Here is a 26,187-nt window from a genome sequence, read left to right as displayed (position 1 = left end):
TCTTGTGTTAGCTTGGGTCGTTCCGACGAACACGAATTGCGTCGTGGCGCTTGGTCCAAATTGGAAAACCATTGTGCATCAGCCTTTCGAGCTATGCGAGAGCGTCGCGTGAGACTCGCGGCGCGGGTACCGGGTCGATACGCCCGTGCAAAGTCGACGAACGCTTTGAACAGTAGGAAGAAAACATAGAACAGGGACGACGAAGAAAGGTCTAGGATTCACAGAGATCCGCTTACCCAAAATTGCATGGAAGATTACGACGGCCGACTCCAACGATTTTGCTGTCGTAGACTCTTGTGGTAAGGCGCACAGGCGAAAAAAGAAGAAAGAAGTAAGGGACCTTTGAGGGAGAAGGATGACGTTACGAACTACGAGGAAGAGCACGGTAAAGCAGTTGAGAAATAAAGGATAGTTCACAACGAGGACGCAGAATCGCGAAGACCGCGATGGTATACCATGCCACAGAAATTCACCAAAAGGATGGAAAAGGTTGCGCTATGGCCTACGTGCACCCGTCTATGAGTGTGCATATGTGTCGTAAAAAGAACGAACCAATTCAGCTAGCAAGAAGTGTAAGGCATTGTGATGTAGCCCTCTGGAGAAAAGTTATCCTAAAACAGGACAGTGGAGAAAAATGAAAACAAACAAACGAGCATAACGGGCCACACACGACGGAGGTGCATAAATCGAAACCGATCCGACCTTTTTCCGACCTCGACGGCCAATCAAAGACACTCAGTGAAACAATTGATTATCTACCTGTGTAGCTTCACTTTGTTGTGTGCCCGAGCATATGATGTAAGGGGAGGGTCGATGGGCTACGCCAGTAGGATCCATTTGCACTAAGCGATGGGTATAAGATGTTGCAGAAGAAAACCAAGCAAATGGAGAACGTACCGAAAAAGTGACCCAGCTGAAATGTTTACCGATATTGAATACTAGGACGACGTTTTGTTACCCTATCATTGAGATTAAGACTATTTGATCCTACCTGAATTATTGAAATAATTGACTTATGATGAAGAGAATTTAAGATGGCTCTTCCAAAAAATTCACCAGTTACCATAATAAGCTAGAGTCAATTCATTATCAAAGCGCAACAATGCCATATAAACTGGATGATATGGTAAGCCATTGCATCCTAACTTGTTTATTCGGCCAGTACTTGTATGCAACAGTGTAATTAATTCATATTTCTGTAAATGGAGCTCACGATTGTCGAATTAACGGCAGGACATCCTACCTGAATCTGGAGCTAGTGAGCAGTTCATAGCTATTAATATATTGCACACAATTTATATAAGTAATCAGTAGTTGTAGAAAATTATTAAATATAACACTAATATTTGGTTAAATTAAGCGTTTTTAGATCAATATGTTCAATTTCCAAGAAGGTTTCAAGAAAGTATGTCCCAAAAACTCGTCAAGGTGCGACCAACGGTGAACATTCAGTCTCGTCAAATGATCGGTAGAGAGCACATTATCACCAGTTGTCGCCTGAATGTATTTGACGAAAAGCGTTTAAGGTAAAGCGTTTGCGTACTTGGGACAGAATGAAAACTATTTAAATTGAACCCTAATTCACGTTAACCGCCAGCCTCTTTTCCTTCATCGGTTTACCAAAAAATCAGGCAAAAGCTAAAGGCCAGCCACTTGTTCTATTAGGGGCACAAGTCCTGTGTTCTAGTTAGAAATTTCTCTACCACGCTCGCCTGAGGTGTTTTGCTTTCAATTCATCCCTGACATGAAACTCTATTTGGCGTCTGTTTTCGTCATCGTAAGCAGCTTAAAAACCTCAGGCTAGCGATAGGAACCACAATTTCTGTATAAGGTAAGCTGAGACTTAGTTAAATCGAAAATGATAGTCGAACTCTTATAAGAAACCTTAGACAAAGTCACCAGGAAGTCCAAGTTACTCTACATAGTCATTCGGGATACTTACTACATATGATTCGACCCTAAAAATAAGGAACGTTTCTAATGCATGCCTATGCTGTCCTATAATTGGCCTAGTTATCGTCGAGTTTTTCTGAATTCCTGACTGCACATTATCCTGCGATTAGATTGAGGCAAAGAATTTATTGATAAAACTTTTAGGAAGTAGTAACCGCAGTTACCTGTTACTCCCGGATCTCTTAAGCTGCCTACAGCGAAAATAGCTGAGAAAAATTGGACTAAGGGAATTGACACCTCAAAAGTGAGCTTCGATGCTCGGTGTGGGAAACCGTTGACATCGAGAAACAATTCTTCATCTTTGCAATCTCGGAGGAACATGAAACTGGTTTACAAGGAGCTTATTATCACATGAATAGAGATTTTTTTGATGCAACATGGTTGGAAAAATAAAGATAATTAAATGGAGTATGATAGTGAAATGGTATTGTGCACCTGGAGACTGTGAACACGAATACCCATACCGGTCGTTAGCTAGCTGATAGGTGTTATATGTAGCAATAAGTTGTTTTTTTTTTTGATTAATTACGTTGACCTAATTTTAATTTTCGCATTTGTGAACGCACTCTCTAGTTGGAGCTTTTTTGAACTGCAAAATTGAGTCTGTAGAGTATAGTTGTTGCTTAGGTTCAAATACTTTCTATTTATTGATTTATCCTGCTCACCATTCTGCTCCTGCTGTTTATTAGGTAGCGAAATATTGCAAACGAATAATACGACCTTATATAACTCTTCCTATTATTATCATTAATTTCCTTCTGGACGTTATTTCACTCGATGCTCAATACGTACAGCATGCCTTTGATTAGAAATTCTTATGCCAGTTCTGATGCATTTTTATTTTAGGGTCAAAATAGTACAAAAATAATAGACAATTACTATACCTACTTCAATAGACGTACTATCTTTAATAATAAGAGATCTTTAATCTACTCTGTTCTTGTAATATCAGGCCACTAAAGGTTCAGGAGCAGGATTCGGTACTTTCGGTATTCCGAAAGCCGCAGCGTGTACGTCAATGATGGGAATTAATTGTTACATCATTTATTTGTCAGTCTTTCTAGGAATGTTACTATTTACTCAACGATATCGATATTCTTTTCGCTTCTGGCTACTAAGAGAGTCTGTCGATATCGATACCAATTACCATAATTACATTAACTCGAACCTCTGTTGCATTTGTATTGCTATATAATTGTTTGAGGCAATACATGCAGAAGTGTCCATGTTTCATCGATTTTTAAAGGGGTACGTGTTGCACAAGTTTCGTGCTATAAATGGTCAGGTTTATTTTCGTCTGGTGAATTGAATTAAGAAATTCAATTTATATGTTACTATATAAATAAACGAGGGTGTCATAGTGCTAGGTATAAATCGTTTAAAATCTCCTTAAGTTTCCAAAACATTAGCTCAGGTCATCTCTCCACTGGCTGATTAGAACACCTTATAGGAAAGATTGTGGCAACTGTACACATAACTAGGCTATTTTTATTACTTTTCTACTGCATCTATATGAGAGTCCTTGGAAGTGATGGTCGTTTTTGTTCTATTTTAGCTGAATCTTTAGCTACCTAGGGAACCTAGGGAAAGGACACCGGTCCCCTAGGGATGCACGGATGCCTTATGCACGGATGTAGTGTAATTGAACTGAGAAACTATTAGGCAATTGGCCGAAGAGATACAGCAGATGAACACTGGCTAACGTGCTTCATTGGACGACTTTCAGTTTTGCAAAGCGTTCGACTAGATCACGTCCTTGAAATGTTGGTTGGAAGACTTCGTGTCTAGTTCAATGTAAGCCATAAGGTGGCTGGAGGCGTGATATGCGACAGATTCATAACGACTTTTATGAGTAAGGTAATATGTGTCCTTGCAGCTACGAAATGATTACTTTGGACTCTTAGCGCGCACAGCAAGCGGCTGTTTTTTTTGTTTGATGATCATCGAATGATGGCGTTGTTTTATGCGGTTGAAGCGATGATGTTCCACGGCTATCAGCTCGAGTGAAACCCACTGAAGATACCAACGTCGCACTGAGTTTATCTACCCATTTCATCGCGTTATTGTTGTTATTCTTCTTGTCCATGTAGACTTTGCCCTAGTTTTTCTTCTGTACCAACGAGCACGGTCTTCGCACGCAGCCAACTGTCTACTGTAGATACACACATACACATCCGCGTCTGCTTTTCCCCTGTAGTTTGTACCTACCTCCCCCTCCCCCTCACCCCTCAAAACGCACGGTGTGTGCCGCATAAGTGGTTGAACCAGGGTGAAGGAAAGGGCAGGACGCCTCGTAGGAAAAGAGTGAGAAAACAAGTAGAGCAAGCGGTTCAACGGAGGAGACCAACGATTGCACTTTCGCAAAATACGCCCCGGCCTTCTTACCATTCAAGATATGATTCGAAGAGATGGGTGGTAGTAGTGATGCAAGTTTTACGAGAAAGAAGACGTCGATGAAGACGACGAGGGAGAGAAGTAGGAGTAGGCTCAGACAGGGCTGCGCCTAAAGCGAGCCAGCGAACGCTTAGAAAATAGGACCAAAACCTGTGAGAGACTAAGGAAGACCAAAGAAGCAAAGTAGAATCGTAGGAAAATGATGCGGGCAGTGAACGCTCACAAGACGGCGCTAGGGAATCACGAAAAGTACTGAAGGGCCAGAGAAGAAGGTAGAGTTCGTTGATGGGAGCATAACGGACAGTGATAGGAAAAGAGGGGTAGCAGGACGGAGAAAATGCTTGGCACTAGCCCAGGGAGAGCTTTCGTTCAGAAAGCGCTTGCTCCTGAGTGAGTGACTATCGGGGTTTGCTTACGAAGCTGCCCCCTACTCACGCCGTTGCTCGCCCGCCGACTACGAAAGAGTGGAGCAATAGCGACCCCTCACCATTTAGGGAAAAATGAGAGGGAAGGAGCCAAATCAGATTTCGACAGTGTGGCTTGGCTGGTGGTACGTTTTGCCATTTTGCTATCCCAATATGAACTCAGTCCCGTCAGATCCCACCAACCGGCGCAAGCGGCCTTACTAAGCGATTGCTTGGTGGCAGGATCTCGCGCAGGATATCATCGTTGTAGCTGGCTCTGTCGGTGTCGTCAACGTTGCGCATTACACGATTGCAGCTTCCTCACATACTTTCTTACTTCCAGCAATACATCCCAAAGCGAACACGAACAAGTGATTCCCAGTTGGGAAATCCTTGAACAGTGATGGGGCTCTTCAACCAAAGATTTTGTCCTTTGTCTCAGAAGTTTCTTTCGACTTTTGGATACAGAATGTATGAAAGTAACGTTAGAACATGCAGACAACAGTAAGACATGAACGAACATAGGGAAAATGAATGAAGTACAAGGCTCGCTTTCTATTTTAGAAGGACTGGTGATTTTGAATAGTTAAGTTAACTACAGGCGTCACAAACTCGGCACAGCAAAGCTGTAAATAAAGATTTTAGGGAAGTCAATGACGGCGATTAGTGTTATGTCAAGATAGCGGCGTTGCAGTAAATACTAATTCGCAACAAGTTCAACATTCATGCTACTTCTCAGCTTCTTAGAGTAAGTTATAGATGTAAATATCTAGATACCGTCTATTCTAGATTGTTTAGTAATCATATATTTACAGTGCGCATGACATTTCTTGTAGAATAATCAAAATTATTGAGTATAAATTTCGCAGCTAACTTACTAAGCTTGAATGCGTATCCATCTGCGAAACAATCGAGGAATAGGAGTTCTTGAAATCGGCGAAAAGGAGTTCTGATAGTGAAATCGGCTTGGCAAAGTAGCAAGAAGCGTGTCCGCCTCTTCTATTAAGTGAATGAAAGAAATTAACGAGCCGTACTTTATAGTTAGTTCGTTCCATTGTCAAAAAGAGCATTTTTATTGCGTCAATTGGATTTTCTATCCTATCCAAACCTAATCTACTACTGGCTTCTGCCTAGTGCAAAACAAGGTTCAGTCTCGTAGATACCGTGATCGGCAGCCAATTGTACATAATTTCGACGAGCATGATATCAATAACGTATACTAAACTGCAATAGCTTGTATGCACTCAAATGGTTTTAGGGAATAAAAAATACGCCAATTAAATTAAAAGTTTCGGCCACAACTGACTGATATCCTTGGTTGTCTGTTACGTAGACTTCTAAACAAAAGTGATATGCGAGAGGATTAGGTGCGCAGTGACGCAGGTCGCTACTGGGTGTTCGACCATCGTCCACTACAAAGGACTGCTAGGAGGGATGTATAAAACGAAGAGTTGTAAGCTGGTGACGGTTGTGCTCAGTAGCTGCCCAGTTGTCTCTTGGCCACGTTGTTCTTTTTTCAGTTCTTTACCCTTCAGGCGTGTGTGATTGCTCGGTGATGTTGCGACGTTTGCAGTTTTGTCGGTGCTTCGCAGTAGACGACTAGCTATAGGTTGGCAGTACTAGTGAAGCAGCGACAGTGGTTACGACGCAGCAGCAGCGTTGGTAGGAAAACGGCGAACAAGGTGCTGACACACCAAGAAGTGCTGCTGTCAGCCGGCAGACGTTTGTCTCTCCATCTCCTACCAATCACCCCCTTCCCGTTCTTCACCCCGCAGTGGAACCTCAATGGTAGCCGCACGACAACAACGAGAAACAAAGCTGTAAGGAAGGAAAGTAGCTGCTACCACAGATACAGGCAAGGGCCACGCGAGCCTTTAGTCCCAATCCCCCGTGTGAGCAAAGGGATTACACGCAGCTATCCTACCACAACACACTTGTCGGTCGTTGCTTGTTGGTGCTTCCCATGAATAGCAATGTGTAGTCAACTGAAAGGTTGGCGTAGTTGGTAGGTGCTTGCAATGCCCGTGGCACGCTCTTGCCACGTGTAGCAGAAAAAGGCAGGAAGTTATTTCGCTGGCTTAGGCACCTGTGCCGCTGTAAAACGATGGCTTTTGCTTCTAATATATTGAAGTAGGTGTTGATTGGTACAATGGAAAAAGCCTGCGCAAATTGAACAGCCCATTCGGGTGTCACACTCTATGCCACCCCTGGCATATGCCACAAACGAGCAAGTATTTTCAACGACGTCTTGACCTCAATAATTTGAAGTGCGTTTGCCATCTTGGAGCTTCATCTTTAAAAGGTTTTGTGATTATGCTGAATGCACACAACAGAACTAAAAAGCTGAACGCGCTTTAAAGAATAGTCACAGCTGCACACAATCAAAATTCTGCCGGCGTTACGTATATACTGAACGACTTTTGATAATGTCTAAGATACTCGGTAGTATGCGATTGAATCTGGTCTTTTAGAATATGAATAGCGCAGGAAGGGCAAATAGGTTGACTGAAAGAAAAATGTTTCAAAACGGCAAGTTATATGAAGATTCGGAAACATCCTGAACAGTTAAATCAGGCTTGGGACAGTCAAGCTGGGCATTTCTAGGAATCTGATTTTATTATCTATTCTCACGTCTGTATCTCCGAGCTGTCAGGATAAAAGGTGCAGGATCTAGTTAAGATTAGTTTCGATTTCATCAGACGCAGCTAGCAGGAACTGGCCGAAAGTTCCTACGCTGTTCTTTTCTGGCATCGTTTAAAATGCATGGCCTTGTCCGCAAGAAAACACAGAACATTTCAAAACACAAGACCATGACCACGCACGAGCCCCCAACATTTTCGTAATGCCAATAACACCCTAGTTTTTGGAATATGTATACACAACAAGAATGCAGACTTATATAAATTTACGTGACAAGATGAAAACTGGAAACGTGTACTAGTCGTCTGTGAAAACGTAACAAGTTTTATGACGGCGAGACTGAACAAGGTTTCCAAAAAATCTGTTTTCGCCGCGTACGGTTGCAGACTAGCTTCACCGAGAAATTTCCAAGTTAATTGAATGACTAACGAAAGCGCTACCGGAACAAAGGTTCATAAAAATGACTCGTCCAGCTGATGCCATATTGCAAAATCGACTTTTTCTGTTAGTATATACTATCATGATAGTTTCGACATAGCGTAAAGGATAACGCAAAATCATGACTCAATGGCAGTTCGCTTCGAAGGGCCGCACGACGACGGCTAGGACAAAAGCCGGTCAGGAACAAAATTACAAATGAAATTGAATTTAATGAAAACTAGGGAACGGTAGACTAAAATAAAGCAGGTTGGGGTCGAGACATTGAATATATCTTTATCGAACTCGACACTGAGTGAACGATCATTATTACGCTGTAGCATGTTTTTTCATACTGTCTCAAAATGATATCACGTTGAAATAATCGGTTGATTCGCCCAAACATCTTTTCCCTATTGGTCATAAATAATTGGTTTTTTTGCCATTTATCTATCATCCGGTAATATATCATGATTTGGGCGTATAGTCAACGTTAGCTGAACCGCGTGTATTTCAGTGTATAGTGTCACAAATGTATTGAAACGTAGCTAGTTATTTCTCTCAGAGGCTAGAATCAATCTGGTACGCCTTAACGATCTACAACACGACTAACTGAGCTGCATCTGAAATTTGCCGCCAGTATGTTGTGAAGCTACCAGCATCTCAACCTCGATTTTTCTCTTCATTTTTTCTATCCGAAGTTTGTTAATTAGCTTTATAGGGTAACAAGCACAAGGGCGCTCACGTTCACTGTATGTTGAGGAGACGCATTCTTTCTGCAGCAATCGGTAACTTTCATCTTCATATGGTATCAATCAAAGAGGGGCTAGAGTGAAGTCTATTGACCTCTTGGCTTCAGTTTATAATCAAAAGTATTCTGTATGATAGTTTGTCTTAACCCACTCGGACATTGCGTAGACACTTTCGTTTGCGTACAATTCAACATAACAACGACCTACTCATGTGTGTGTACTCAGACGAGGTAAAAGCGACAGAAGAGCATACGATGTTTGGTGCACTAGATCATATGCTATCTAAAATAAAATATCTCATTTCTCCCCTTTTTTTTTTTTCTACATTATTTTAACGTGGTATTTAAAGCGTATGGCTGGTATTTTGGTGCTTCATTTCAGTTGACAAGCCTGAATGTTAATTTATATTCAGGCTTTATTAGGCAAATATAGAATTAATGACGGGGACGTCATTTGTGTTCTGCTGTAGCAAACTTCTAGAACAATCCAGGGGTCTTACAAATGTTAGTACCACGACAAATTTGCAACTAAGCACAAACAGGGGATGCTAGGCGGTAGGAGATCGCTGCCAGTCATCATTATACCCGATAGTGTCTGAATAGATCATATGCTCTTTTTTCTAGATCATATGTTATTACAAATGATTTACTGCTATGTTCTAACCTTCAAAGCATATCCGATACCAACTTCAGATACACTACACTAATAAGTAAGCGATCGATTACAAAAAAGTATTGCGCTGATATTTTTCCTCAGCCGGAAAAATTACATTTAATAGGCCAACTGTTGACTGATATTTTTACTCGAGCTCAAATGAACGTTTCCATTTCAATGTGCCTCGTTCAGCGTTCACAGCGTTCAGCGTTCGAAATCTTCGTCCAAACCTACCCGTATATATACACACGTAGACACATAATGAGAGGGAAATTTTGTTTTGCGGTCCCAGCAATCGATGTCAAGTTCGATGCGCTTTCATTAACTTTGAGCAGTTGTGACGACCGATATCAACTGGCAACGACCGGCTTCTGATCCCAATTCGAACCTTACGTCGGCACAGCCATTAAAGCATTTACCAAGACAAGTTATATTAGATGAGCTCAGAGCCTCAAACTGGACTATGGTTTGTGCATACAATTAAATCTGCATCTTCACGAATCATTGTTTTCTAGAAGAACGACACACTATCTTTGCATGTTTATGGCAAAGTCTACTTTAATGTACCTTTAAAGTTTCACGACGCAACCTGAAGTATGCGGACTTCATCGAAGCGTACGGGTGTAGGTAGATACATCTATTTCGTAGAGCAATTTTTCAAATCACAACGAATAGACTCAAATGAATTTCTTTCTTTCTTTCTTTCAAGTCGTGCCCCTTAATCGAGCCCTAGTACGTGACCGTGAAACATCGACATAGTCTTATTGAAGTGCTAGCTATGTGATTATTTTTCATTGTAGGAAGCCTTACAATGTGCACGCGTACTAAATTAACACTGTAATAATATCGTAATCATACAGACAGTTTGTGACGAGTTTGCATTATATTGCTATCATTATTTTTTCCTTGTATCACCTACTTGGATAAATGGTACCGTTATACTCGATAAGACTGATCGGACTGCATGACGTAAAAGAAATTATCTAACGGTTACCAAAGGGGTCGTAAAAATGCGGTTTACTCTTCCTCTTTTCTGACCGTCTGTGGTTCGATCTGTGTACCCTCATCATTCACAAACACCACCAGGTTTCAACTAGCGGCCGCTAGCCGGGCGTCAATAGTAATTCAGCTCATTATGGCTGTCAGCCCCTTCCTTTGAGCTGCTCTTCTCCCCTCTTTAATTCAAAGTTTTACACCGTCCCCGTCGAAAATCCCCTATTTTTTTTTCCTCCCAGCTCCTTCTTTTTGCAAAACGATCGCTCCTTGCTTTTCATCGGGTCGGCTTTTCTCGCTTGTTCCCTTTAGTCGAATTACTCCCGAATTCTACACACACGCGGTTAGTTCACTCTACCAAAATAGCCATCATACTCTACAACACATCAATGGTATCAGTGGCTGCAACTGTTGGTCCGAATTCTGTTCGAACTCTCCTCTCGGTCCCGCATTGGGCCCGCCTCCCGAGAAGTAAAATCCTCGAGATGAAATCTCAAGGGGACCCAGCTTTACACGGCCTGCATCACGGAACGCAGACGCAATAGCAACACCTAGTCTGCGTGAGTTTGAACTTGCAAAAAGTTCACGCGAAAAACGAAAAGAAACGCTGCACAGGAGAAAAATGGTGAGGTACATAAGAAAAAGTGTACACTTGCCGCGACTGTATATGTCCCACCTTGGGTTCGCGATGTATCGACCACAACGTCCCATCATCCAGGGGCACACTATAAGAAGCTGCAAGTCATTGCTGTTGTGCCAATTCCATGGGATAAACCCCTTACCACATTTCCCTTTTCCCACTTTTAGCGATTCCAATAGAAAGATCCTTACAGCACACGCGGACGCACCACACCGTTAGACTAGCAAGCGATTTCGCGTATTTGAAGCAAGAACCGCGTACAGATGGTGGTATTATAGTTCACGGGCTCCCACCGCGATAAGAATAGGGACCATATCTGAATCATTACGACTTCCGCAAATCTCCCTGCTCTTGCTGTTGGTAGTTCCGTTGCGTACCATCGTTTTTCCCTGCACTCCTTCGCTGGAGCCTTTGGTGTCGATACCTTCATTCATGCCAAGTCGAATGAATCGGGGCTTTATGGCTGGCATCGTTTGCATGCCCCTACAGACGTTCCTCAGAAAAGTGGCCTCTGAGGCTCCTGCTTCGAAAATGCAACGAGTTTGTGACAAACAACAATCGAAGCGAGGAAGACCGAAAAAAAAAAATCGATGACTGATCAAGAACTTGCTTTAAAGCGTAATTAAAAAAATTTAAAACATACAGAAAAAATGTTGTTTAAAAAGATCTAATCTTACGATTAGATCAGCTAAATTGAAACCATTCGATTTTGACACCGAATTTCTGAACGAAAAATTAACGTATTGTTAGCTTTAAATAGGGTACTCCAAACATATTATGAGAAGAAGAAGAAGAAGAAAAATTACAACGCTCTCTATAAAATGATATACAGTACGATAGAATAGAGTGAATGAAAACTTCATATAGCCCTCCTTCTAACTATTTCTCGCTTCCAGGTGTTGACTAGATCGACAAACCTTACCTCTGTAAAATTTCGTTCATCATTAGTTTCGCCATAAATCGTTTACTTTACAATTTGATGGAAAAGGTCTGGTTGTGCGCTAACATAAAAAACCAGCTTGCACTAGCTGGGCGAATTACGGCGCGTCGTCTCCATCCATCTATCTATCTATCCCTTACAAACAAATACTTCTGAGACTGTTGCTAGCACTTAGCCATTGTCGCAAATTGTGTGCAAACTATCAAAATAAAACTGAGACAACAGGCTAAACCAAGAGTACGCCAAGGCTAAACAAATATATAGGCGGTATCGGTAACCTCGGACTGTAATTCGCATCGTTGCCATCAGTTCTTGATGAATTTCGTCGTTCATGGGAACGGCCTTTATTTTGCTCGCATGGCCGAGCTAACAACGGGAGATTTTGTTCTCTCATAAATTAGATTTTCCCTACAGCTCAGGGCTGCCTGTGTCCGGCTGCTGTTGCCACAGTAACAGCAATAGCGGAGCAAGGGTTGACGTACAGCTGTAGCTCGCCTTTTGGTAAGCGTTACCCTGTCCTTCCGACGAAGACAACACGGGAAAACCGTATATCGCCTCCGGGCTTTGTTGGTTACATTGGAGAAGAGTCCACCGAAAATCTTGGGCCAGAAATGGCACAAGACATTCACTGTGTCAGCTTTTTAAATAGGCCAACTTTGTGCGTTATGACTTTTACCCACAGTGCACTATATCAAATTGGTTTTTAACCTATACAATCATATAAACAATAAAGAGCACATTATAAACTAAAGCTATTGTCCTGAAAGTTCAATTCTTTGGCAACTCTTTCTAGGGAAATCATGCGTATGCGTTTTAGTGCTAGTTTGCTAAACAGTTGCTTGTTTTTGAAGGGCAAAGCCTCTTTCAACAATAAAATTGATTTAGCTATGCGCTAACATTTTGTTACGGAAAAGGTTTATAATGACACCTTGGTGAAAACCTTAGTTTAATTTTGCATTATATTGCTTGTAAATGTGTAACACAAACAAATTGTTAAATATCATTGCTTATAATTGGCTGAAATACATCTTCCCCCATGACACTTAAACCTCCATTCACTCATAAAGGAACTCCAAACCTTGAGGCTCCAAACCATGGACATCTGACGTGTTTTGCACGCTATACCGAAAATAGAGATAGTAGGCCTCGTTGTTCGAAAATTAACATAAACCTACAGTGTATCAACAACATCCTCGGATACGGTAAATTAACATGAATTTCCTCTATTATTATAGGAGTAGTTTATTTATTTGTTTATTTCTTTTTACGAATCAAGAAAGACGCCACGGAAGAGAACGCATGCTTAATATAATAACTGCGTAATCTTTACGTACGAAAATTCCTTTGCAAAAATATGATAATTATTATTATTATAAATATGAAGAGAGACAAGAATAGTCAGCATTTAATGTGGAGCGTATTTATGGTTGTGGCATGACCTTTGTTAGCACTCATTGTCCTGCTATACGGTTGTAATGGGCTTGTTGTCTAGTTGGTAGTGCTAAGGAGCCATCTTGTCATTCATCAGTACCGACTACCCTATACAGATCAACGGTAGGGTACTAAAACCATATACCTTTCCAAAAGCTGGTCACCAATATCACCACAGAGGAGGCTACACCTGTCATCGAACTATTGAAGCACTTGCCATTTAGTTACACACCAAAAATAGACCTATGCAGAAGTCGCTGCCTCAAAAGCATCGCAATGCCACGCAAGCAACTATGAAAAAGAAGATCGACAGTGCGACAATCCGGAGCGGATGTTACGGACCAAAATCTGACAATGGCCGGAAACGCCTCATACTTCACTATATATATATATATATACTTGCTCTAGTGTTCGCTGTCTTCTTTGCTGTTGTGACGCCTCACGCTTTGTAGCATTACTAAGGTCTCTGCTTTTGCTACCGAGATCTATATTTCTTTTCGAGGGGACCCCGTTAAGCCTGAGTGGACGAGGACAGCAGGCGCGCTCTGGTGCGATGACTCATCTAGGGGGCCATGTGGGCCCTAAACAAAGGTTGCGATAGTGAACGAGGCGCGGCGCGGGAAAAACGATGGAGAACTCCCCTAGCTTGTGCCTCTCATTCCCAGGACAGTAAATGCTACATTAGGTTTGAACAAGAAGATTACTGAGGCCTGTCTTGGCTTCTTGCCGCACTTCGAACACTCTTATGATGTTAGCACGGTCAAAGGCAGACAAAGGTCTTCCCTGTGCTTCACTGCCGTTACACTACAGCTGCATGTAACAGCTCCATGACGAGCCGACCTATTTTTTTTTTTGTTAGTTCCAGTCATTGGGATATATTTTGGCATAGATGTAACATAGTCTCTGATAATAGTAAGGAATAGGGTAAATGGCTAGGGGATCTCCTTAGCATCGGAAAATCTGTGAGGATTTCCGAGCAAAGAGCCGAATGCCAGACTTTGCGATACCGTATGGTTATAGGCCGGTGCTTTACGCTTCGTTTGTTGCACTTTTATTTTGTCACGGTAACGTGTCGCCGAACTTCCTTGAGGCTTCAGCTTTATTTTTGTTATCTGGTTTTCTCGTAAAGTATTCAACTACACGCTATTAACTAGTTGCGTCTGTAAAATGCTAAATTAGCCCCTGTGATCTTTCTGTACGTTTGGGAATTTTCGGATGTGAATATTAATGGTTTTGCGTACTATTATGCGCGATAACAGATGAAATTTGTTGTAACGATGTATATTATTATTATGTCTCGTAAGATGTCCGGTTGTAATGTTTATGCCAGATTAAAAAAAATGCCTTAAAAAACCCCGTTCTCTTCTATATTTACACCATAACATCCCTCTAACCGCTCGTCTCTAACAAGTTGGTGGGGTGAAATGTTCCGTTTGTCTGATGGAAAGCCCCAGTCCTCCGGACGATATGCGACGTGGCAAAAACCGTCGGCTGAATCGTGAATCGAGAAGGTCGTTCCATTTAGCCTAACTCGACATACCGCAGGTGGCCTATGAAGGGTCTCTGTCTGCAAGGACGTCTTCGGAGGATGACGCTTCTAGGACCACGACTGCTTTCCTCTCTGCCTGTTTGTCTGCGACTGAGCTGGCCTGTGGGGACGTGACATGACGTGTTTTTACGTGTGTTGAACAAAGCGGTCAGCGAACACTTGCCTCGGTGCGGACATCGTGGCCAGTCATTTTTAGGGGAAGGCGCCTGCCACGTCCCGCTGTGGAGCACTCACAACCGTTGTTCCCGATCGCACCGCGACAGCCAAGTCCGAAATCGAAAGTCTAGTATATCTGTTTGATAGGATTGGTAGTGCGTGCTCCGCACAAACAGCATATCGGCTGTTAAATAACGCGGTACGGCAGTAGCGGCTGGTTCACCGCTGGTTATGAACATTCCCTATTCATTAAGCTATACAAGCCTGGTTAGCTGAACACTGGCATGTATTGGCATGATGAGACCATTATTAAACTATAAACTGGCACTTTACAGGTGCAAAATAACAGGCTTAAGGCTGAAACATATCATATACCTGCAAACATAAAAACTACCGGACGTTGATTGTGTACATATGCGTTATGAGAAATATCCTACATTTTATAGAGAAACAACTAGATTTGCCATTATGTAACAGCATCAAAAACTCCAACTAAACAAACCCATTTAGGCGATAGTGGAGCTTTACTACTAAGTTACACATATTTATATATAAATCTATAACCGAATGACCACCTTGCACACAGTGGCTCACGCGTCGTATATGTAATAGGGGTATCGTCCCGAACAAGGGCAAAGATCTCAGGGCACTGGAGTAACAACGGTAGGTATCTATTATTCAATGCAAATTTATTCCACGAATATCGCCGGGCCACTCGAGTTCTCTATGCAGTTCGCAAGGGCTGAGTTCAACTTGATGGTCTAAAATGCAGCTCCGCCATATAAAAACAGGGAGAGCATAGTGGCAGTAACTTACGGAGGGTATGGGGCCGAGATTCGTAGAAACTATTATTAATATAAAAAAGTAAAACATAGTACTTACAACAATTCTTTAGATAATAGATATCTAAAAGCTATACTAGATTTTGCAATTTCTATCAAGTGAATTATCGATACATTTTGTATGAAGATAAAAGCCTAAGGCAAATTCAAGTAGGATGTAGATGAGAAGACCTGCTTTAAAAAAAAACGGTCAAGTTTGCTACGTTGTTTTTTGAGTATGCCAACTTCCAAATCTACTTTCGGTTTTTCGACTTCTTAATTACATTCTACAAATAAAATGCACTGCTGATCGTTCGTGCGAACTTATAAGGTTTAGATAAGGTATAGTTAAACCATCTAATCTGGACCTGCTACCTGACTTTTAACCTAGCCACTTGTTTAAATCTTGGTAACATTGTAAAGTCTGAAATTATTATCGAAACTTTGCCTCAATTAGAACACTGTTGAAAATTATTGAACAATGGTTAATATGTCTTTGAACGCCATATCCAACAGAATTTTCATTATGTGACTGTTCAAAAGGTCGTGCATAGGATTTTGACTTTTTCTTAGTCGTCAGTTTAGGCGTTATCAAACCCAATGGCTACTTTTCTAAAGCAAAACCTTATTACAAATTCAGGCTAATTTACCATTTTATGTATAAGACAGGATGTGTTAAACGGACGCAATATATTACATACATCATATTAGATATGGGTTTTGTTGCATCAAAAAAAAAAAGTAGATATTTTCAACAGAATTTCCGATGTTTCACCATGTTTTACAATTGGTGAGCGTTTAATTGTGGTAGACATTTGTAATTATGCTTAACTCAGCCTTGTAGAGATGCCGAGAGGACATAGGATCGCGACGATCTGCATAACAAAATGCAATACTATTTTTTTTTTCTACGTTTTCTAAGACTCCACAGAATTTTCGTTGCGTATGAAGTGCGGCGATCGTGTCTTAAGGAACGCATTGAAGCACTGAGTAAGTTTGAATGGCGTGTATCATTTCGATGCAGGACAGTTTTCTTAATGCGGTTTGTATTTACTTTTATCTATTCGAAAACATTCAAGGTGTACCATGACGAAATAGTCAACGAGGTGATAAAAAGGCATCAATTCCATTTAAAACGTCAACATTATAGAAATCGAATAGGATTTTATTATAACAACAAGCGAGTAAGTATCTAAACAATTAAACCATCAACTCATTAAACAGGACCAATGCAAAATAACTGTCCAGCTCTACTGTATCTAAGCGTCAATCGTCCCACTACTAATAAGGAGTGTATGTGACCTGATTTAGGACTCTAAGATAGTTTAGATTTCTCGATGTTGCCCTGCGGCCAAACATAGCATTGGATATACGGAATACATAGAAGCTATGGTTAAAGTACGAGCCGTCCGAATGCTAATAATATTGCCGATCATTTCATTAAATAGTTTGAAAGCACCTGAAGGTGATCTGGCAACGACGATACCAGCTGTGATATCAATCTGCGACCTAATTTCTATCGTATTTTGAAAAATTTGTCAGCCAACATTAATAGATGCGTACCTTTGCTGTTAACAGCGTTTATTTGATGGCCTGCACGAATTATACAGTTGTCGAATGACTTCGCTAACGGCTGCAAAAGCAATCGCTGCGATCAAGCATCGCTCTGTAGGTGATGTGAGAACAATTACAAGCTCGTTAACACTAAACCATTGAATATTTGTGTTCCTGTGGAGATGCACACAGACCGTTCAGTTACGCTATGCTCAAGTACGTGCAATAACGACTTGAGTTTTCCTCTATTAGAATCGTAGTGCCAAGCGACGGACGCGACCTACGCTTATATGTGCACTGGAGCAACGGTACGGCGGCAGCAGCAGTAGAAACAACAACAACAACAACACCATTTGAGTCAAAAAAAGCAGTTGCAATTATCTCCTGTGCTGAACAATGGCCGATTGTTGGCCGGCCTTCGTCTCGTCTCGCGATGAGAACCCGTAACGGAACGGCACGCACGTGGAGTACGAATACGACAGGATCATTATTCTACTTGGCTGCGCAGGGTAGGGGGGCGAGGGCAGATGCTGCCCCTGCTGTTTCTGTACGCTGCGTCAAACTGCTGAAACGAAGAACCATCTCCGCAGATAGGTTCGCGGGCTCTAATGATTCTTTAGTTCGTACCACACAGCACAATACCTGAAGCAATAACAGCGACCGCTAGTGCTTAGACAATAGAGTTGACGTACAGTCAACTCGATTGTCCCACAGTCACCTCTGTCTACCTCTATCTCGTCTGCCTCATCCAGAGGTGTTTCACTTTCTCTAACATTCCTCTATCGTTCACAATGGTGCTGCCAGCCAGTTAGGTAGCTGCTCGTCGCTCCAATGGAAGAGTATGCGCATGAAACGGCTCGCTAAGGAGCTACATTAAAATGAGCAGCTGCACCCTCACGGTAACGCTATGCATCGTTGTTTGCGCCGCAACGCGCCCCCATCTTGTCCTCATCCCGGTTCTTCTCTTTAAATGCAGAGCGTATGACACTACAGCAGGCTATGAACGCACGACGGTCGTAATTCAAAGAGTGCACGAAAAGAAGGCATGCGACGCGCACATAACGGACAACCACAGCGAAAGCCCTATAGTCCGATATAAACATAAAAGCAGGCTGGCATAGCAGACATGATGTGGCAGTCCCATATGGACACGGATGTAAACAGGCATGGCGCGATACCGATGATCCTTTAGCTCGAGTATCGCATCAAATTATGACGTCTCGTATCAAACAGTGCGTAGTGTTATGCCCTTATCACTGATTAACTTGTCATTTTCATGCGTAAGCACTATTGCACGAGGCCTTGGACCTGCAAGGACCTGTCTCGAGCTTGAGGGTTACCAGCATACTACATAAAGGTTTCTACCGAATTTAGCCATTCATTCCACTGTAACTAAACGGCAAACCCTATGCTCGTAGCGCCCTCCTCGTAAAATCCTCAGTATTAATGACATCATTCCTACTAAGCACAACAATGCCACGCGTGATGGATGGTGCTAATATACTCTATCCGCGTATTGCTCAACTGGCGCTACCATTACTCCTGTTAAGTTTGTCGGTAATGGCCCGGTTATAAAATGATCGTCGCTGAGAAATAGAATTGTTTAGAAGAAATCTGTTTGTGACATATCATGCATTTGACAACACCGCTGCATGTCTAGGTGTTCTTATAACGCTCTGATGGGCACTAGTTGATAATTGTTTTATATACAGTGGTCTATAGTTTGTTCTGAGCTTAGCGTATACGGCCGGAGCTGAACATTGCATTGAAAGTTGCTTCCTTTCTAATTAAGTTAATCGCGCTTGATTTGCTAAATTTAATACAGAATTACTTAAGAAAAATTATTATTTAAATTTTTACGTAACTTCAAATCCTAAATTATTGACGTACAAAACTTAAACCCTACCTCTACCTAGAAGAGCTAGGTTATTCTAGGCTCCCAGCAGGTCTTTCCGCTAGGAGAACTAACAGACCTTTGCCCAGACCCGTAGGGTTTATTGAAATTGATAGCTATTTGCATGAAGCTTCTTGATTTGATATAACCTAAACGTTGATCGGGCGGAAAAAATGTACAGACAGACTTTGGATTTAAAGAGTTTTGCCGCAATTTTATTTCGATAAATTGAAAATCCTACCGGGATTCGACTAAATGTCGTTCACTGGTTAGCTTGGCTAGTAATACTGCAACAGATTTTCAGGATAAAGGCTATTCAATAACGCGACAACAGTGACAACAAAAATGGCTGACATACGTTTTTGACGGTATCTGGTTTTTTCCAAACCATTTTCAGAAGATCGGATTTACAGGACCGGATTCAAGCCGTTAACCGATACAACGCATTTTGACTATGCTGTACAAATCTATTTGAGAAGAGGGGAAACAGCTGAATACAAGAATATATCTTACTCTGGCACATTTACTTGCTGCAAATCTTTAAAAAAATTTGGCCTGAGATCGAGCGAGTTTTCTGGTTGATAGGTAGGCCAGATGCAAGGTAAAGTTCTTCTTGATTTTTCTATATTTATTAGTCCAATACAACATATTGAATCGTATTCAAAAATGCACGTTATACTAACTCTTAAAACCAAAATTATCAGCCACTAGCATCAAACGAAGGAACAAGGTTTTTGGGTAGTGGATTTATAAAGGTTTTAAATTCCCGACCATAATGGGCAGCTTTTAAATGACCCAGTTTAAAAAGATCAAATATGGTGAACGCAAAGTGATTTTTATTTGACAATCTAAATACACTCTTATCTAGAAAAACACATACTAGAAAAAACCTTTATAATGTGTTGAGGATCAATATGTGAAATGCGATGAATGATTCAGCTCGAATACCTAGGCTGTGTCTATCAAATAAACAATACTATTTAGCTTATGTTTGACTAAATACTGATTATTTTCAACCAACTTAGTTTGCTGTCATTGGACAAAAAGCGAAGTATACGCTTTGCCTTTTAGTCCTAAGAGATACATACGATTATAGGTAACCTTTTGTTATGGTTAATCCTTTGTATTATGGAGATACATGAAAGTTATGTTTCTGAATGATAATACGTTCATATATAACAATAATATTTGCAGACATGCAAAGCTTGTTGAGCAAAGGTCCGTTTTCGTCTCTTGCTACGTTCAATCAAAAGCTTACATGTACTTAATTTTCCCATAACCACGAAGCGTTCTAGTACGTATTACCATCATCACTGCGTTCGTCGTCATTTGCCACCTCTGTCTCATTATTGATGTGAGTCGACCCACACGTGACTCCAGCAGTGGCAGTAGCAACCGTAGCCATATCAGCCGTAAGGATGCACTTTCCCATGTTGAATGGGCTTGCAATGTTGCCGTTGCCAGCACCGTTTCTCGTACATTGCACTATTTCTCCATAACGTATGTTCGCTGTTCTGGATTGGCGTGGGGGGGGGGGTCCTGAACAAAATTCTGCGTTTGCTCTATTGGGTACGTCATTTCTCATGCGCATGCGCACCACCCACGTAATTCAACCGTTCATCATCGAGACATAATCGGGAGGTGAGGACAGTTGAGCCTCCTCGAATATGCTCGTGCGTGCGATGAACTACTACAGCGGCTTCGCGTTCATCTGTGTATGATATTTATGCCGAATGCAGGAGGTGGAGCATCCCGTAGACTGCAGCCGTGGAACGCACGTGCGTCGACCTACTAAAATACTCCGATTTATCGTCAACCTCAAATCGGATTCTGATCACAGTAATTAAGCTTTCTCTAAGTGCATATAACGCAGGATGCTATGATATGAACAAATCGTAGTATAAAAAGAACGCATATTACTGGTAGTTTATGGAAAGCGTTTATGTAAATATTGTTCTAAACAACTTTTGTAGCTCATTTTGAATCTGCTAACATTATTAGATCATCTAGGGTATATAATGTCATAACGTTATTTCGCCTTACTATATATCGTTAATGCCGCCTAGTATTACGGGACCACTTGAACAGCCAAACATTACACATAAACAATGTAATTCAGTCGTAATACTCAACTGAAAACTGACTGCAAGCAGATAGCGTTGTTTGGTCGTAAGATTGATTTCTTGCATTTATTATAAGGTTACAACAACAATTGTTAAAGGGGGTGGTCAGTATTTAGAAGACAGAGTACAAAAAGTTTTTAGGGCATCAGCATCAATTTCGATCTTCCCCTTACACGCCATCTTTTCGCAAAGCAATCCGTTTCTCAACCTGAAGATGCCGCTTTAGGGTACGGTACATAAGGCATACAAATGATCCGGAATCATTGCGTAGAGAAAGACTTGGCGGATTGTGATAAGATTAAATTTGCATACTTGAAACGGGTAATAAGTTAGTAGACAGGAATACCAGTCTTTATGGAAGGGAAAAAGACTAAAGTGTACAAGGACTTTAGGAGAGTTTGGAACAAAAAAAAAAAAACTAAAATTGATCTTCAATTCTTCTTAGCACTAGTGACAGTCAATGTGACTTTTGTAGAGCCCTGTAGAGCAAGGCTACTCCTCGTTGTACAATTCTTGGCTTTCATCATATCGCATGTGGGAGCGAAGCTTCTTGGAAACCGTACTCCTGTGGAAATTTGATTATAATGTAAATCAGCAGTCCACAATGAATGGAAGGATAATGTTGTATATATATATTATAAGGCGGATTCGGAACTTGAATGACTTTTGATTTACGTATCGCTAGCAGGCGAAATCTGGCTGGTAAATGCTCCAGGCCTCTTTAAACTTGTCAGTAAAAACCTATTGGGTAAACTTCGGGAAAAATGGCGTCAGAAAGAAAATCATCTGTTACTCTCAAGTTTTTGTTTCTCTAAAACCGCATAGCTGCGGAAATTAATCGAAGTAAAGACATGAAGTAAGGAAAGCTCACGCGAAAGCACAGTGCGTGAATGGTGCAAACGTTTTAGGAACGGAAATTCAAATATTAAAGATAAGAAAGAAGGTGACCAGATCTGATGAACAGAACATAGTACCGTAATCGACGGGACTCTTCATGAAAGCAAACCTGAAACCTAAAAGTAGCATTTCGCATTGAACGTATTTCAGAAGTATTACTCAAATACTGAAAACGCGGGAACTAATTGAAAAATAGATTCTTAATAAATTTACTACATGTCAGTTGAAAAGGAGTGTGGTGTATTTTATTTTCAACCAACAAGGAAGCCTTTTGGAGCGTATAGTTCACTCTCCGCCACCAGTCGGAGGGGTACCTGGCGAAAGAATAGAACTGCCCTTCAAAGATATCGGGTAGGTGGCGGTGTCGAGCAGCTCTGGATGCAAGGTGTTCTTCGTACTTGCAATGGACATTAGGGCACCTGCTACTCGTCAAAAATCAAACGATGAATGCAGCTCGTTATCTCTAGTTCCTTAAAAAACTCATAGACCGTTATCGCGGCAAATGTGTTACTTACCGATAACACCACACTGAGTTGCCATGCCTTAATTACGCTCTGGATTAAGGGAAGGATCGTCGAACGTTAGCTTTAACCTGCTCATTGTCTCGGTTTAAATCCATGTGATTACGGAGCGCTCCATACCCTAAAAAGACAACTGATGGACATGTATATCACATCGTCGATTTACTTTGATCCAAATAGTATACGGGAACGCGAATGGTAAAAGTATCGCTGCCTAAAAGTTGCCAGAGCTCTAAGTGTGTGCAAAATAAAGGACACTACCTTTTAGCACATATCAAGAAATTATCACTTGAGCTCGAATAGTTCAAAAGGTATTCAATTTCAATGTCCGCCGAATTCTCTTGTAATGCACACGTGTATATATTTATGTATATGTATATACATTTATATATATATATATAGAAAGCCATTTATTATTAAATAGGAGACACTGTAGAAGACAGAGGCCACCGATAAGCTTTCATCGTTAGCATTTATGTGCGCGGAAAGAAGGTCTCCAGCGTCCATGGCAAGTCGGACAAGCCCAACGGTAAAGCAGTTCGATAGAGGCCACAATGAAGTTTTGTACCAACCTTTTTAGAAACTCGCGCTTTTCCGACCAAAAAAACACGGTTCTTTCGAAATGTCGGGTTTTCCATCATCCAGCAGCAAAAATCTTTCAAACCTTTGAAAAAAATTTCAATCGAGAGCAAATCCATATTTCTGGTAAAAGAATGCTAATGTACTTCAATAGTTAACTGTAGAATATACATATTTTTGCATTTTGTAGAACTCATAAACAATTGGCACGAAAAACCAACATTCGTTATATAGTATAGTTGTATAGGCAAGTGCGAATGTAACTTCTAAATAAGTTATTTACGTACTTGCCCATATGCGTGCTTTAATACCCTAAAGGCAAGCAGCTTGTGTCATTGCCTTTGCCCGGGTCAGACTTAAAACAAAAATTTTAATTTGCTTTCAGTTAAGAGAAAGCTCGATATAATAGAAATCTATGTGATGCCGCCCCGCAGGTTCTAGTGAAATGAGCAGGGTGGCTGTCAAACTTAGCACCATAAATATGAGCAGTTAAGGGAACGATCAATGCCATGCAGTCTTACACCGATGCACTCGGTCTTTAATAAAGTCTGGGCTTTCATGTTCTTGTCTGTAGTTAAGGGTCTGTGGAAGACCTCTTCAAGGACCCTCTTGTTAGTTGGAGGATCTTGGAGAGTACTTGACAGCGCTCAGTTCGGTAACTCCCTGTAACGGACCTGGCCTGGAGGACTCAATCCCCAAACGAGTGCATTCATTAGAAGCAGAAATAGAGCCCTATTTCTTGAAATACATTTACTTTGGAGAGTGTATTGTTATCCAGCGTTATTGTCGACCGAGCAAATGCTTCATTAATGTGTCAGCTAGGAACCATGGCCACATGTTACTCGTATTTTGGGATAAATAGCCCTATTTGATAGAGCTCTGTTTTGAATGCAAAACGTAAAAACAAACCGCTATACGGGGAACAGTTCTCCATTAATATTGTCAACTTTCTTCCTCTTCTTCCTTCTTTTTGTTGTTCCTTCTTTTTCCTAAGAAGTATGCTTCTTGTGATTACCCTATTATGCATGAATCTTCAAATCGACAGTGTGATAACACGAGCACCGACTTGTGTTTAAAATAGGTGTACTTTAGAAGAACTGTTGTGACAAGGAGTTTCTGTAAGATCAATATTGTATTTTGTCTCTAGTGTTCGTTCAAGCCAAATGTCTGTTTTTGTTTATTAAAAAGTTTATTGATAGCTTTGTTTAGTCAGTAGCGCAGGATGCAAGTATGGCATCTTGTATAAAACTAGATAATGCCAGCGTTTTTCTTTATATGAGGATAAATATTATTATTGGAATGTCTATTATATGGTGATTCAGCAATATCTGAACAAACGTATGGGATGTAACCAGAAAAATATTAAAGCTGCATACAGGCACGAAGCTGATAGGTCTTGCTCGGGAAGTTTCGATCAACATACTTACTTTACAAAATGTTCATTGAAAATTTTCTTGAGCACTCCGAATCTTTTTGTAGATGTTACACGTTAAAGGCTAGTATGTTTACAAATAAGTACAGCGTAGTTACACTTCTAACGTCATGCCCGTCGTGCCTTCCACGAGAAATACCGAACATTAAGAGGACAAACCGGCGGGTTTGTCTAAAACTAAAGCGATGTCCATCTTTATCCATCTTTGTCCAGCTTTATGTGATCTCATTCTTTGTCCTTGTGGTCATACGCCTGCCCAGTTCAGGTAAGATACCACCATCAGCGATTATGATAATCTCAGGGATCCGAAAAAGGGAGATTTTTCTATGGCCTTAATGCTTTGAAAATTCACAAAAATTATGATGACCTTTCGACATAATAGAAAGTCACATGACAGACAATGGCTTGCTTACATTCAAAGCTCTTACATGACCCCATGAAGGACATTAGAGGTACGCATTGTGAAGGGTTCTGCAGGTGAACACTGACATACCCTCATCATAACTGCTGCTATTAGGCGAGTCCTCGGGAGATCTAAATAGCCCTTCTTCCGCCTTGACGATAAATGCCTTTAAATGTGCTATTTGGGTTCGCTTGAGCAACCAGATACAATTTCATTACAAGATTTTATAATATAAGCTTGTATGAAACAGAGCAAAAATGCCTCACTGCGTTACAGGGAAACTATCTAAGAAATAAGCGTTTAATGACTTTGTTACTACCCAAGAACGTTATTTCAGTACCGCTGTTGTATTGGGAATCCACACGTATAAGTCAATGATAATTCGAGTGTCACGTAATATATATTTGGGATAACGTATTATATTTATTTAAGATGTATGCATATTTAATTACATTAGACGGTGCCTGCGACATCGATCTATCATTGAGGTCGTTTCATTCAAAGTGGCTCCTTCTTGGCCATTCCTTAATAATTTTTAAACGTTCAAAATCAGTCGAAGTTTAGAAATTTTTAGTTTGCACTCGATTCGTATCATTCCAAGTGAAACTTTTGACGCAAATACTTAGAAAATGCAATTATCATTTCCTTAATATCTGAATTATTCTATTATATCGAAGGAGACACGAAATTTGGGTAGCATCACTAATCTATAGTGAAATATCGTTCCTCAAACGACATATGATAGACTGTTAGAATAAGAACGCATATGTTTCTCGCATACTTTTTGTGTTAAACGTGCTATTTGACGGGTGGTTTAATAGCGTCTTAGGTTGAACCAGTTGGGTTATTGGTCCGACACACCAGTGATCTCCAAAACGTTGCCACTTGGAGGCGTGTGGTGACGTGGAGATATCGTTGACTGGAAGCCTAGCGTGGACTTCTCCAGGTACTAAAAGAAACACTGTTTCTTCCCTCTGCGTCCAGTTCTGCAATCAACGAAAGGCCTCAATCACCATAAAGTGCTTATCAGTAGTAGGTGG

At 41.0% G+C, this 26,187-nt stretch overlaps 1 protein-coding gene across 3 annotated transcripts in view; it reads right to left on the bottom strand.

Moving 5' to 3' along the window:
* Nucleotides 1-17,715, bottom strand: part of LOC111271779 (uncharacterized) — a 41,892-nt gene extending 24,177 nt beyond the window's left edge. For 2 of the 3 annotated variants that reach the window (XM_086973040.1, XM_086973041.1), the window contains exon 1: nucleotides 17,308-17,715. The gene's annotated coding sequence lies outside the window, so the exon portion shown is untranslated. The remainder of the gene's footprint in view (nucleotides 1-17,307) is intronic. The other variant, XM_086973036.1, reaches the window with a different exon arrangement.
* Nucleotides 17,716-26,187: the final 8,472 nt, after the last annotated feature.

The sequence above is a fragment of the Varroa jacobsoni genome, unplaced genomic scaffold, assembly GCF_002532875.2.
Source record: "Varroa jacobsoni isolate VJ856 unplaced genomic scaffold, vjacob_1.0 contig01012, whole genome shotgun sequence".
NCBI lineage: Eukaryota > Metazoa > Arthropoda > Arachnida > Mesostigmata > Varroidae > Varroa > Varroa jacobsoni.
The sequence above is the reverse complement of the archived record's forward strand: the minus strand, read 5'-3'. Positions and strand labels throughout refer to the sequence as shown.